Here is a 15,212-nt window from a genome sequence, read left to right as displayed (position 1 = left end):
TTAAGGGTGTTAAAGGCCCTGCAGCTTTAAAGGGATGGATGGAGAGTAAATAAACACAGAGAGATAATTAAAGATTTGGCTGAAAACAACAAGCTTTATTCTCTGTCTCTCCCTTTTCTTCCTCTCTGTCTCTCAATCTTTCCATTTTTTATGTTCCCCTTGATTTCACTCTTTCTCTCCCCCTCTGTTATGATTGCGTATTTTATCTAGTAATATCTGGAGAGTCTGTGCTATTTTCTTCATTGCACCAGTTTTTGTTTCTTCCTAATGACTGAGCGCTAACAGTCTTCATCTGTTTTGTTTTTTTCTGGCTATTGCTAATGGTCTAGCTGATGGCTACATTAGAGCCCCACATTTGTCTTCATGGTATTATTATGGACAATTTCAGAAACTCTGTATCTCATGATTCTCTGTATAATGAGGCTTTTTCATACGTATGTCCTGGCTCAGCTTGACTTGGTTGTGCTTGGCGAATCAGCCCAGTTGCTAGATGTCACTGCAGCTGACTTGGAAGAGGGGGGCAGGTGTGCTTTGGCTCCACTCCAGGGATGGTCCATAGTCTCAGGCTCAGCTCTGCTTGGTTCAACTGTGGAAAACAAATCAGCGTGGCAGAGATTGACTGAGTGTGGTCAAAAGCACCAGTGAAAAAAGCCCCATGACACTCACACAGGCTGACTTCTGTCATTTAGAATTCATCAGTGTCAATTAAACATCTCTTATTTTTCAGCATGAATGGCACAATGACAAGTTGTCTTTCTTTACAGTTCAAAATCAGCAAATGAATAAGTTGTAGTTTCCAACTGTATAATTCATCCTAAAATGATGTACTTCAGATCATAAAAAAACAAAACAAAACAAAACAAAACAAAACAAAAAAACTTCTGGTTGGTCTGTTGATTTTTTTTTTTTTTTACCACAACCAACTGCAGCAGAGTACCTTGGAAATGGACAAAGAACCAGATTTGAAGGAACTGTCATTCATGAAAATGTGGGAACTTAAATGGCACTCCGTAGAGCTCTTACCTCTGCCAAAGGCCAGATAGTCCCCTTTAGTTGAATCAGGCCGGTATCACTGTAAATTCCCAAACATCCATAACTTAAGCTTACCAGATCTAGATCTCACCCACAGATACCAGCCGCATGAATATGCCAGATTTTTTCATCATCAAGGTCCATGCATCATTCCCTGAGGAAGAAACAAAACAAAAACGTAACTGTCAAAAGCGCCCTCTCTCGCAATAAGTGAAAACATATCTGGGTCAATTCTGGGCTGAGACCCATCCTCCAGCCAAGTTTTATAGACATCCATTCAGTAGTGTTTTCTGTAATCATGCCGACCAACCAACCAGCCAACAAATGAACACATAACCTCTTTGACGGAGGTAATATAAACAAGAAGACAGGATGCATCATGAATGATCAGCAAAGCAAAAGTGTGCAAAAGCAGATTCAGCTTGAAGAGATCTCTTTGCAGCTCGGTCGCTATATTGGTCGAATATTTCCCATTTCATATACTGTATATACCGTTTCTTTTCTTCGAAATAGGTTGTCTGGAAGGCGTTAACTCAACAAAATACAAAGGTTTTTTGTACATCACACAACCAAGCATTTTTTAGTTCAGCTACTATAATCATCTAATAAATAAGTATACCTGGGTCTGATTGAAAACACTAGGTCTGAACACTTTTGTTCATTCAATTAAGAACAATAATGCCACCTACTTTAACAAATAAACAGTCATGTATCAAGGAAAAGCACTGAAAAGTTTGAAATCACGTGAAAATCATCCGTTGGCCATCACTACAGAACTTGTGAGCCAGCATCTCAGTGCACACGCAGACGACTTTCTGCAATGTTAAGTATTCATTCATTAAACTTGCAATTACATGTGTAGTTGGGGTCGGAGGTGTTCTACATTCAGATTTGCTTGCAGTAAAACAAACAAAAACACACATCTGACAGACATCTGACCTGTCTGTGTCACAGGTCAGCATTCCCTGTTCCAGTTTGCTTGTCAGGCCTGGAGCATATGAAAGCGTTGGAAAAGGGGACTCGTGGAGTGTTGCAGCACTACTCAGTGCCATTAGTGGTGCGTGGCTGTGCTGTGGCTCTGCCCTGCTCACAGTGAGTTATCCACCTCCTCCATCACCCGCTGTCTCAGCAGCCTAATGTGGTCTGGGCTCATTGTGGCATGCAGCACACCGTCCTGCCTGGTCGGCCATTAATACTGACCTGTTTCCAGGCAGCTCACTGGAATTAAGAGATGGAAAAGCGTGTGCAGAATTCTTTTCAAAATGATTCTCAATTGGTTTTGAACAAAATCAAAGTTGTGCAGAGTTACATTTCCCTTTCTGCTTTAAAGTCAACAGTACAGGTGTATGCACATGCAAATGCATATGTCTGTCTCCTTCTGCCTTTGTTTAGTTTGTATTTTCTGTCAGTGTACTTACTTTGAAAACATTTTTCCTCCTGGCAGTCTTCAGGCTGTAGAAACTCTTCTAGAGATTAGTCCTGTGAGTTTCATAATGCTTCTGTTGCCTTTTTTTTTCCTTTTGCAGAGGGTATTATTTGAGCTTTTCTCACTTTTGTTGCAGGGTATTACTTTCGATATTGCATCAAAGTTCATCTAATTTGTTGTCCCAATTTCCCTTGCAGCCGTCAGTCAATCATTGGGGAAATGTTTCGGGAGGGCTCTAAACATGAGAGAGGAAATGAGCCGAGACGGATATGCCGAAAAACACACCGTGGGAGATGGAAGCAAACGAGACAAAGGCAGAAATCAGCTTGGAACGATGAGAGAGGGAGAGAGCAGAGAGACGGAGAAAGAGAAGGCAGGTGAGCTATGAGCATGCTGACCTTCCCCCTTGCTGTCAGAATAAAATAAACCCACAGCCCCTGCCCCTCTAGCTGGATCAGACTGCCGGTCCATCAGCCGTCCCATTAACATGTCAGAACAAACAAACTAAACCAAAAAACACAAAGCGCCAGCGAGCAAGAGGACGGATGGATGGATGGCTTTGCTTGGAGGAGGACTGGCTGTGTGGCTGTGTAGTGAGAGATGTACTGCTGAGCATTGTGGATCTGTCATCTGTCATTTCTCTCTGTCTCGCTTTTCTCTTTCTCTTTCTGTCTGCAAACAATGGCACAGCCACGCACCAGCACCCGCAAGCACCCGAACCGCAGAGAGGTTAGGAATTCTATCCATCCGCGTGCCTGAGATATAATTCAAGATTTATGAGGAGGCGCCTCCTGAAATGTTATTAGATTCTTGCGTCTTTTAGTCAGCGCAACATTGAAGTAGGTCACATTTTGTGGTCTTATAAGCAGCCCGAAATTATGCTCCCAACACTCTTCTCCTCGTCTCATCTGCAGTTCACAAGGTGCAGGAGATGACGGAGGGAGGGAGCCGGGCTCGATGACTGAGCCTCTCCAAGCCAGGATGCAGATTGTCTATTTGTTTATATGTTTGGACTTTTAATCTTGTCAAGTGGGTTATAGAGCACAGCTGTCGGTATACAAAACCAGTGGGGTGGCTGATCTAATACATTGAGCTCTTTTTACCTCCCTGCATGCCCCCCACTCTTTTTTCCCCACGTCTGCCTGACTCTGTAGCCCAGATGGATCTACAGTGGCTCCTGGTGGAGCTCTGCGGTACTGTGCAGAAGGATCAGGGATGCAGTGGATGTGTGAAATCCTTGACCTAGTTCCTCTTACTTGTCTGCATCGCAAGTCTCTTGGTAATGAAATCAATGTTTGGAGAACTGGTGGACCTTTTCTGAAAATGAATAGCAGCACGATGGAGTCTAAAGCAGCCTGTTTTCTCAGTTTGATAGATTATCCCGGATCCATCGAATATAGCAGAAATCTGGCGCTGAGCACAATAGTTTTCATGGATTCTGGCAACAGGGTGATCGTTACGTCATAAGAAGAAAACTCTAACATTCTGCGCTGTAGAGGTGGAGAAAAAAAAAGAGAGAGAATTTGAAAAATTCTACCCAGAAGGGTTTTTTTTTTCCATGTAGGGAAGTCTATATGAAATAAATACTGCACACCAGATATGTTGCTCTTATAATAAGCCCATGGTGAATGCAGTCCTGGTGAGAGATTTCTCTTTCTCACATGCAGTATTGATTAAGACAGCGTATGGGTAAAAACCCCTGCACGGAACATTTGGTCCTTTAAGGTACGTATAAAGTCAGTAAAGCTTTGGTACACTGTAGGGAAAGAGAGGGTGCAGCAAGCCATTGTGTTTCTCAGGTTCAGAAGAAGTCCACCCGTCAACTTTTTTTTTTTCCTTTTCAATCTGTCTCTGCTGACCAGAGGTGGTCTAGCGAACGTTTCACTGCCCTGTGGAAAGGTACACATCACGCAATCCGAGAATTATTTAACAGGACAAACATATGGTCGCTGTTTCTGCTCTTGGTGTCAGTGCTCAGGGTTACCTTGGCCCGACTTCTCTTATCTTACCTCAGTGTTTCTGCTGGAGTTCCATGTGAATGTGTCCTCATGTGAATCACCTTAAAGCTTCCTTAAAGCTTTTTTTTTTTAAATAATTCATACTGTATCTTTTCCTCTGGAGTGAGACTGTGTATATACTCTGAGGGGCTTAGAAACCTGCCAGCTTAATGCATCCTGTTGCTTATTAGTTGAAGGAATAGTTTGACATTTTGGGTAATGAGCTTACATGCTTTTGTGCTGAGATTTAGATGAGAAAATCAATACAGCTCTTAAATCTGTACAGTAAATAGGAAACATTTCCCAAAAATCTATTCCCCCCGCTGTTGTTGCTGCTGGAGAAAGGAGGATGTTCCTGTATTTTCAAATCAAGGAGAGAGATCTCTCTTTCTCACGAATCTGTCCCTGACTCCCTGTTCTGATGACAGTGCACTCTAAAGTCTGGTTCAGCTTCATAGAGTTGATATGGATAGTGCACGCTGCGACAAGTGCAACAAGTGTTGTGCATGTACAGACAGAACCACGGCCCACATCTAGGTGATGAAATGGACCGACCGCCTCGCTTGTAGTTCAGATTTCCTTTTCCCATCCACCAAGTATGATATATGTGCTAGCAGCCTCCAGCCTACACAGAGTTAAAGAGTGCAAACACGGTTCATGATCATGAAAAATAACCATTAACGTGAATATCGGTGCGTTCATGAATTCATCAGGAAATAGTTGAAACTGGAACTGTGCATTTCTGAGCAGAGTACTCAGTGCTTCCTCTCTAAGTAGGATATTGTTTTGGGTCATGATAAAAAATGTTCAAGCAAAAAATTCACAAAAGATCAAATTAAAGGGATAGTTGGTGTTTTTTGAAGTGGGGTCATATAAAGTACATAACTATAGTCGATCTGTTCCCTACTGTAATCACCGATCAGCGCAGCCTCAGTTTGGAGAAGTTCAGCTCTGTACTGCAGTGAACGGGGTCCAGAGAAAAAGAAAAATAAACCACCTAAAATAAGGCGCATCTAAAAAAATCTATAACAGTTCAAGTGAACGTTGTATAGAGAAAATTCACACCGCTTTACATCGCCGTCAGACTGCCCTTTCTTTTGGCACGACATTTTCTCAACCGTAGAACCTCTGTATCCCTACGCATTAGGGCAACTGGGCAACAGTTGATCTGTGAGTGGCAAAATACAGTGCGAGGCCCAGCTGCTGGACGAGAGGTTTACTTTTGATAAAAAACAAAACTTAATACAGTCAAACCTCCGTATCCCTACCCATTAGCACAACTGCGTAGGGATACGGAGGTTCTATGGTTGACAAAAATGTAGTGCCAAAAGAAAGGCTCTGCACGAAAGATTATTTTAAGACACTATGAATAATAATCTAAAGGACATTTTACAAAGCAATTTGAAAATGATTATTTGAAAACGTTAGGCGAGAAAATGGAAAAGGGACATTTGAAGTACAAAAGCTGTAATGGAAATGTGAAAGTTGAAAGCCCGAATGGTTCCCCCAGCAGAATGTGGCCATTTCCAACCCTTGGGCCTGCAGCAGGTGAGCACAGCTTAGCATAAAGACTGAAAACAGGGACACACAACTAGCCTGGTTCTTTCCAAAGGTAAGAAAATCCAACTCCAAGAACCTCAGAAGCCCCCTAATATCACATGGTATCTTATTCAATTTCAATCAAAACAAACATAAAAGCAGATTGTTGAAACGATTGGGTGAAGTAACTCTCTGGAGTCTCGTCTTCAGAGAGAGTCGGAAAAGTTACTCTACCCGGTCATGGACTAATCTGCTAATTAACCCCTTGTAAAATCCCAATGTGTTATTTTCCTTTCTTGATTGAATGGATGAAACTAACAAAGAACCACATTTGGGAGCTTTTGCCTGTATGTGAATGGCCCGCAGGTTGCAGCTACATGTTTACAGCATGAAAGCGCACATGTCCTTGAGGCGCTCCATTTCTCGCTCCCTTTATCAGTGTTTTGCCTCTTTTTTTGCATGTTGATTGCCATGGTGACAGTAAGAAAGCACTGAGGCATTTGTGTAAGCCTAGAGGTGTCACGATTCGAATGTGGATTTTAAAATCAAATTTTTAACGAATGAGCTTTCAACTGCGATCATCAGAAACATGAGCAGACATGGAGACGCACTCCGGCATCAGCGGCTTCTGTTTTTTTTTTCCCCCTCACACCTGTCAAAGCAGAACTCTGCCAGCAACTCCTGCCTTACGTCAGTCTTACAACAACTCCAAGAAGACAAAACAGCTCAGGTACAGATGCACATCCACATAACACAGGCCATTCTGTTTGTGCTACCCACTCTGCCATGTAGTCACACTTATTTTTGCGGTTGTGTGTAGCTGTTGTAATTATCACTGACGCCATGCAGCCTTTGTTTTCATAGGAGGATATAACAATATGAATATCATTTGTTAAGACATTAATGATGTAGTGATGAACAAATCAAGACTCTATATTCCAACAATTGTCTAGCCATCAGTCCTGATCATTTTATTTTTAAAAATTGAAAAAAATTAATCAAATCGTGACCTTATAACCGAAAGACAAATCAAACTGTGGATTTTGAGAATATTGAGATTGCTAGGAAGCCCTTGTGTTTCCCAAATATTCCCTTAATGAATCACACATTGTTTGCACAGCTGTGTGACTAACCTCCTGGTTCTAAAGGGTAAACCCATCCCTCATGGCATCTTTCAGACCCAGTGTAGCCCTATTCTTTATGTCACAGAGAACAAAAAGTATACATTAATAAATAAAAACTTGAAACGTAATTTCAGCGTGCCGAAGATAAAACACCCTCCTGATATGGCATTGCAAGGGGTCAAGGCGGTGCCAACCACAGCGGGGAGGTTGATAAAGGGCTCGCAGTTCTCTGACAACTTATTTTCGGCGGGTTTATCCGTCAACCATGTTGATTCCATTAGCTGGGGCCTGACAGCGAGCGGCTGTGCTCCAAGCTCTATCAGTCTCACATCAGAGGCTAGTGGGAGAAAGAGAGATGGAGAAATAGGGAGAAGGAGACGGAGAGAGGTAAATAACAGCAGGTCCTTTTACTGTATATCTCCTCTTCTTTAGCGCGCCACTCCCAAAGCAATCCAACAGCGCGATGCAGCATGCAAATCAACAACGTGCATAAACAGTCAGAAGATTAATCGGAGTTTAATAATCCTAGGGAAGAATTTCGCTCATGAATGTGATGACAAAGACGGTGAGAGTAAAGTTGACAAGGATGATGAAAACGACCATTATGGCAGCATTAGAGACCCGCAGCATTATTCCTGTCCTGCTTGAAGTGGGTCAAAGCCCTAATGCTTTCTTTGTGAATGTGACAAAGTGTAAAGCGACTGCCGCTGCTGCCTTGTTATACTCTTTTTCCCACGCACAGCCACATAAATCTCCTCCTCATTTACTGTTCACACGATTGAAATTCAATTCCCCCGGAAACGGGTTCCAAAAAGACACTTCAGGTCCGGCGAGTTATCGGTTTAGGCAATACCCATCCCCATTTAGGCCAGGCTGAATGAGATCTGGGGAAAAGGGAATGGGGTCAGGCTGCAATATTTCATCTTTAAACCAAAGCTCATATTTTTGTCTGAGCTTCCTCACTGCCCTGCTGTCTTCATGAAGGCATCCCATGCTCAAATTTGCTCCAAGACCGAAAATTACCTTCCTTCAGTATCACCTCCATTTCCTGCTCTCAGTCCATCAGCCTCGACTTGTTATACGGTTTCCCCTCACAATGTGCCAGGGATGGATCTATCCAGTGTAATGATGATGGAAGTCACACTAAACATGTCGTGGTGTCTGTCACGGATAGCAGGGCAGCTTTAACTACGAATAAGGGGCAAAATGACTGAGAAAGAATGAAACATTACTCATTTGGGGGGTAATGAATTTGAACATGATTAAAAGTCCTTTATTCTGTTGAGCTCACACCCAAACAATCGGTGCTGGCAAGACCTGGCTCAAAGTCAGGGTTTGACAGAACAATTTGTATGATGCCTGAGAACTCATTAGCTTGAGAAAGCTAATTAAAGCTTTCTGAATGGTTCCTTGACCTGTGAAATCTGCAGGCCAGGCAACCATGAGAGGACACAGAACAAAGGAGAGAAATCTTGATTAAAACTCAATAGGAACTCACTACTGGAATTGATTGTTTAAGCCCATTCCAAGTCAGGGGGGTTAGACATACGTGAGACCTAAGTGTAGTCTGAGCAGCAGCTACGGAGGAAGGCACAGACCAGAAACACATGTTACATCTGTGACCTCCGTTTAAATAATTAGCCAACATGAGAGGAAGAGACAACAGGAAATTATTTGATTTAAGTTTGATTTAAGATCTGCAGATTAACCCTTTAATTATCCCAGTAAGGTAATTAGAAGATTGATTATTTCAACTGACCACATGGTTTGTAGATTATGTATTGATATATTTATATAGTGTATGTAGTTTTATTGTATTTTTTCACTCTGGTGGGCCACCTATGGCCCGGGGGCCAAACTTTTGACAACCATGCTATAGTATAATACAAAAACTACAAACAAATCATTTAGTCTTTGTCAGATCAGATCAGACGTCAGTGTGGTGAACAAAAGTTATTTTGGGGAATGATAACTTTTAAATTACTTTATCTGTGTTTACTAAACACTTCACTGTAGAGTTCAACTGTACCCAGTGATCAGGCAGAGTTGATAAAGTGAAGAACTGTTAAATTTTGAACATTTCCAATGTTCTCATGTTGATATTTGCATGATTAGTGACTGTGTTTTCATTCAACATCACAACTAAATCATAATTTCAACAAATAATCTACTAAATCATATTTGGAGTATTCTACTGTCAACAGTTACCATACGAAAATATTAAATAGGAAAAAAGAAATTCTGTTAAACATGATCAATGCTACTTGTACATATTAGTATATATGTCACACTAAGGTAAATCCTTGCAGGGTAACAGATAGATGATGTTTTATTCAGAGAAACCCTTGCTGTGACATTTTAGAAACAGTACAAAGTGTGGATGCACGAAGCAGCATAAAATCAGAGCTGGACCTTCCCAGGACGTCCGTACGTTTAATTTCTGCATGACAATTCGTCCAGAGACAAGAGACCACAGCCGGTGGTGCCAAATGGGAAAAGGGGGGTGCCGGAAAAAGTCTCTTTGACCTTGGCTAAATAGGGGTGGAAAGGATGAACAAAAGAAGTGAAGAATAAGAAAGTAAAAAAGTGATTTTTTTTTCCTCAAAGGGTGAATCCCACAGGTGTTCCTCCTGTCTGACCTCGACTAAATGAAAGAAAATGGGCTAAACTCGTTCGGCGCCCGTAGGAAATTTGAGTTGGAGACAGAGAGAGCAGAAGGGGAAAAAAGAGGTTAGCGCCCTCGGTGGAATCAGAGGCAGTGTTCCCCTGACTGACGGCTTTGGAAGAAGCAGACGTTCACGCAGGGGATTGTCTGGCAAAAAACTGGGATCATGATCTGAGGTACTGTGATGCATTAAAGATTTCATCTGCTGCTGGGTGCCGTTGTTTCAATGTACACAAGCGGTCACAGAAGTTCTGTTGTGGACAAAGTTAAAGTTCAGTAAGCAAGTTGCTTCTACCAGGTATGTTTTATATTCAGGTCAAACACACAATGTTTTGGTCCGGAAGAATCAATAACCGTTAAAACTGTGGAGTAAACTGCAGGAAAACAGTTTGTCTGTTGAAATCGCAGACTCTTAAAAGCACTGAATGATGGATGGAAACCGACCCAGAAAAAAAACTTCATAGCCTGGAGGGTCAGGGGACTCTGTCTTTTTAAAAACATTTTTGCACACTCAGCTGTCTTTATTCGATTTTCGCATCTTTTTCATCTTTTCTTATCATATTTATGCTGTTTTTATTCTCTCGCTGCCCCTCCTTCTCTCTGCCACACACACAAACACCCACACTCACTGTGTGACGAGTTCGACATGATCTTTCATTCAGGCCGGCGGCTGGGCTTAATGTGGTCCTGGGCTCCTGAGTTCCCTTCAAATGAGTTTTTCTATTATGCTTCTCTCCATCCACTGCAGGGCTACTCCCTCACAGCCATGTGGTCGTGTGTGAATACTAAGAGCTGCCAAGAGTATCGGCATCAGTGTATGTGTGTGTGTGTGTGTGTATGTGAGAGAGAGAAATGGGGTTTGCTACAGGCTTGCATGCTACTGTAAAACAAATGATTTGTTAGGTTCGTTTGTTCTCTGGGACTATATATACATCTTTTACTTGTTACTACGTCTTCTATCTGACAACCAAGCATAAGGTCTGAAACGCCCACCTGAAGAAGAAAGATGAATCCCCCTGGCACAAAACTCCGGCACAAATCACACTCATTGATCATTTTCTCTCTTTATCTCGTTTTTTGATTGTGTGTTCCAATCCCAGTCCTGTTGCTGTGCTCATTAGCATCTCTGCAACCCAGCAACTGATCACCCAACGCTGCGCATTACTGATCTCAACACTACAGCATTGATCATAGGTCTACATTTATAAATACAGGGACTCTAAGGCATTATCGTATGCACATATAGGCTCATTGCTCAGGCTTGCAAGCATGCACATTCCTTCATGCGTGTCCTGTTACCCTGAGTATGTTCTTCGCTGGTGTTGGTGTTATACTAATGAAGCGCTCCTTTCCTCTCCCTCGGTTATCTTGACTTCCCATTGTTTCAGGATCAATAACCACACAATTGAATGAATAGCAAATAAACAAGAAACAGTAATCTGTGCGTCTGTTTCCGTCCGACATTTTCAGGGCTGAGGAGCATCTCAGCAGATTTTTAAAAATATTCCCAAAACAGCTGTAATCTCTACACGGCACTGAGCGGTGAATCCGAAAAAGCTCTCCAGCATGACAAATATTCTGGATGAGGGCAAATCATCTATACACGAGCCAGCTGCTTCACAAATCTCACCCGCAGCGCTGAGGAGTGCTGAAATGTGTCATCGCAGATACATTTCAAGTTCATAAACCTATATTTGGCAAGATTTTCTCTGATCATTATTGTCTCACGATCTCCCCGCGCAGTATTTTATTTTTTTTGTTATGCAATCACAGACAGTGTGGCACAAACAGAATGACTAAGTAGAAAGAGACTGTGGCGATCTGTGTGTGTCTGTGTGTGCACGTGTGCGTGCCTGAGTGCTTTACAGAAGGGTAAAAAGATATGCCAAGTGTGGAATAATGGTTTGGCATGTGTGAAAATGAACACAGTGATTGGGATTAATGACCTTATGGGAGCCTAAAGTGGGCATAATGAGCTGGAAAAGGCATATTCTAGATAAACCCGCTGGAATGGTAATGGAACAAACTGCTGGAGTCAGGGCCCAGTGTTGAGAGATATCGATGCTGGATTTAGACCTGATGGATTTCATTTCTGCACACCTTAGGGTGATGAAGCTCACTGACACTGCATTATGGCCAGCTTGCCTCATACTCCTGTGCAGCTCAAGTGTTGTGTTGCTCGGTACCAGTCAAGCTGTATAATGTAGACTGCTAATGGGATTTTCTACCTTACCGAGCTGTTCACATAACGGATGCTACTCGTCTCCTTGTCCGTTGTTGATTATCTGTAATGACATAAAAGTTTCATTTATTGCTTTAATGCATTCTTTTGCGACCCAAAAGTCACATTCGTATAAGTTCTTACTTGTTTGCATCAGCAAATTGGGCTTTTTCTTTTAAACCAATATCACAAATCATTTTTCACATTGAAAATCAAACGTGACATTTGGATGACAAGAAACCTTTTTCTCTGGTGTCAAAGTCTCCCTCTGAAAACAGCATTTTCACTGTTTAGCTACAGCCATGACATCCCCAACTTCAAATGAGAAAAATGTATATACAACTATTTTGATTTATAAAATATGTTTTGCAGTAAATGTATTGCCTCTAGGATCTTTCTTTTTTTTACAATCCCACAGGAATGACATAGTTATACTGTGCAGAGTTCATAGTGAGGGAGTCAGGAGAGCAGAAGACTTTCACACCAGAGAGGTTTGTTTCTTGCATACCAAATATTGGAGGTTTAAGATTGATTGATACTGTAGTATTGCATTACAGGGTTACAGCCTGGTTATGGACGTAGCCACTGATCGCTCCATCAATGAGTGAAATCCACCGCTGAGCTTTAAATCAAAACGTATGCCTTATCTACAGCGGGATTCCCTTGTCTCGACTGTAAATCTAGCTTTAGGCTACTAATGTGTTTTGTATAGAGTTCTCTGTTTGGAAAATGAGGTGGATTGAGGTGAGTGTGGGTCTACAAATCAAGAGTTATTCTCAGTGCATAGTTTTTGTATTTGGCAGCAGGCTGAAGCCAATGCTGTCAGACTTATTTGATGGATACGATTTGAAAAGTCTTCCTCAGCAGCTGCCCCGTGGCTTCTTTTCACTGTCTTCCCCCGAGTTTGGACCTTTCTTTGAGACATCCATCTCGGTTTGTGCTGCCGGCTCTTGGGACAGATGTCACTGATTGTCACTCACAACGGGGTTTCAGAGGGCCTTGAGAGAGCTGGAGGAGGAAGCAGTACGAGAAGTAAGTGAAGGGTTTAATACTGGCCCTCTGGGAGGATCACCTGTTCAGGACCGAGTGGTGGGGGGGCCAGAGGAGAAAAAGAGAGGGTGGGTTGGAAGAAGAGGAGTGAAATTAAGTGTGAGGAGGAGTGAAATGAAGCAAATAAAGGAGTTTTTTTTTGGTGAACATGTGTCATGCACAGCTGCTGTCTTGGAGCCTGCCGGCGATGCTTCAGGCTTTAGGTCTCGACACTCGACAGCGCAATCAAAAAGGGGGTCAGAGCAAGACGGAAGGAAGGCAAAGATTCTGTGGTGTCGTGTAGAATAGAGGGAGGCCAGGAGAGCATAATAACGCTGATGGAAAAAGAAAAGAAAGAACATTGTAATCAGGTCAAATGAAAGAAGGTCATGAGCTGCACAAAACAGAAATCCCGGTCCTACGCAGGCTTTGTCTCACATTTTGAGATCACACATCTCTTCCGCCAGCCCCGCCAGAATAATAGTCTCTGATAACTTTTACTCTTTGAGATCTGACATCAGTATGGGTCCACGGGGACCCAACCGGTGAATTTATGGGGCCAGGTTAGTGAGTGGTAAGGGAGATGACTCTGGGAATGAGTGGAAGGCTGTTTAGGTAAAGCTTCAGTTGCTCTCCCAAAGGTCCTCTTGATCATCACACTTGCCCCCTGGGGACGATGACTCAGTTGAGTGCTCCCCTGCTCCCGTCACATGCTCATCATGTCACCGAGAGAGATGTGGACGACGGGGAGGAGCGCACACATGAGAACACACTCGGACCCACAGTTCCTCTGCTCGTGTGTGATTTTCCTTGACATCTGGGTCCGTTCCCATCACTCTTATGTTCCCGTCACGTTGGTAAATGGCTTGAGTGTTTGTGTATGTGTGTGCACATGTGAGCACTTTATGTGTTTATGTGCCATATGTCTTACAATGTTGGTAAATGGGCCCTCTGGGTCTCCAGGGGCTGACTCAGTTCTGACAGAGAAATGGCCATCCTGACCGTGAGGATAAACCAATGGTCCTTACAGATGGATGTCCACACTCATGGTGATGAAAGGACTCCATGACCTACATCTAAACCAACAGTGAACTTGGGGGTTGGGGAGTCAACACTATGTCAAGAGGGTTCTGTTCCCTTCACACAGCCATGTTACCCTCACAAACACACCTTGAACCTTAAGACCCCCCAGGTGTGATGATCTGTGCTTAATCCAAATCATAATGGCAAATATTTGAAAAGTGATTATCATCTTTCTTTGGAACTCTGAAATTCCTTAATTACAAGTTTTATACTCGGTTTTAAATGAGTTGGTTACTGGGGTGCTGAAACTCCGGGGGTAAAATTATTTATTGATAGGCCTCACCGTTGATGGTTCTGTTGTCTGTACTTTTTATAATTGAATTGATTATCATGTTGTTGCATCCTCTCCTCTGCTGAGCTCCTCCAAATACACACAACCCCAGCACACTAGCTCGGCCAATCGCTAATTCTTCCAGACAAGCTACGGGTGAGCTTAAACAAAAGTTATCTCTAGGTGATCTAGCTGCCGTAGCTCAGAGTGCCACGTGACGGTATCTTAAGATTTGGCAGATTCTTGGAAACTTAGCGGTTGGCTGAGACAAACCGGCCCATCCTACCTCCACCAGAGGAGCCTGCAGGCAGTGAATCATCTCTGACTGTCTGATGTCAGTGTTCTTCCTCCTTCTTCAACTTCTCTCAGAGTTAGGGTTAGTTTGATGTCAGGCACTTTATTTGTTCTATTGACATTTCAGGTTTGATTCCAGTGAGAAATTATACCGATTTCGCTTGTGTAAACACAACACCAGGTGTTGTTTTGAACACGATTGTACTTGTTGCTGCTCTTGAAACAATAGTTATGTTTAAAACATTGAACTGATTGATCATTGAAAACAATGTCTGTTGTGGTGTTTCTTTCACTTGAAATTAAGGCTGTGACTATGGCTTTGATTCTTTACTGATTGTTATTATTGATTATTTCCAAAAATTGGCTGTTGAGCATAGTGTGGCCTAATAAAATGTATCAATTATTCTCATGCAGCACATTTGACAAGCCTGTTTGGATTCACTATGGACACACATCTCAGGCAATCCATGTCAAACACAATGTTAGTCTTCGCTTCTGTGCCTCTCTTCATGTGCCCTTGGAGAAAAGCCA

Source organism: Acanthopagrus latus, chromosome 3, assembly GCF_904848185.1.
Source record: "Acanthopagrus latus isolate v.2019 chromosome 3, fAcaLat1.1, whole genome shotgun sequence".
Lineage (NCBI taxonomy): Eukaryota > Metazoa > Chordata > Actinopteri > Spariformes > Sparidae > Acanthopagrus > Acanthopagrus latus.
Note: the sequence above shows the minus strand (reverse complement) of the source record.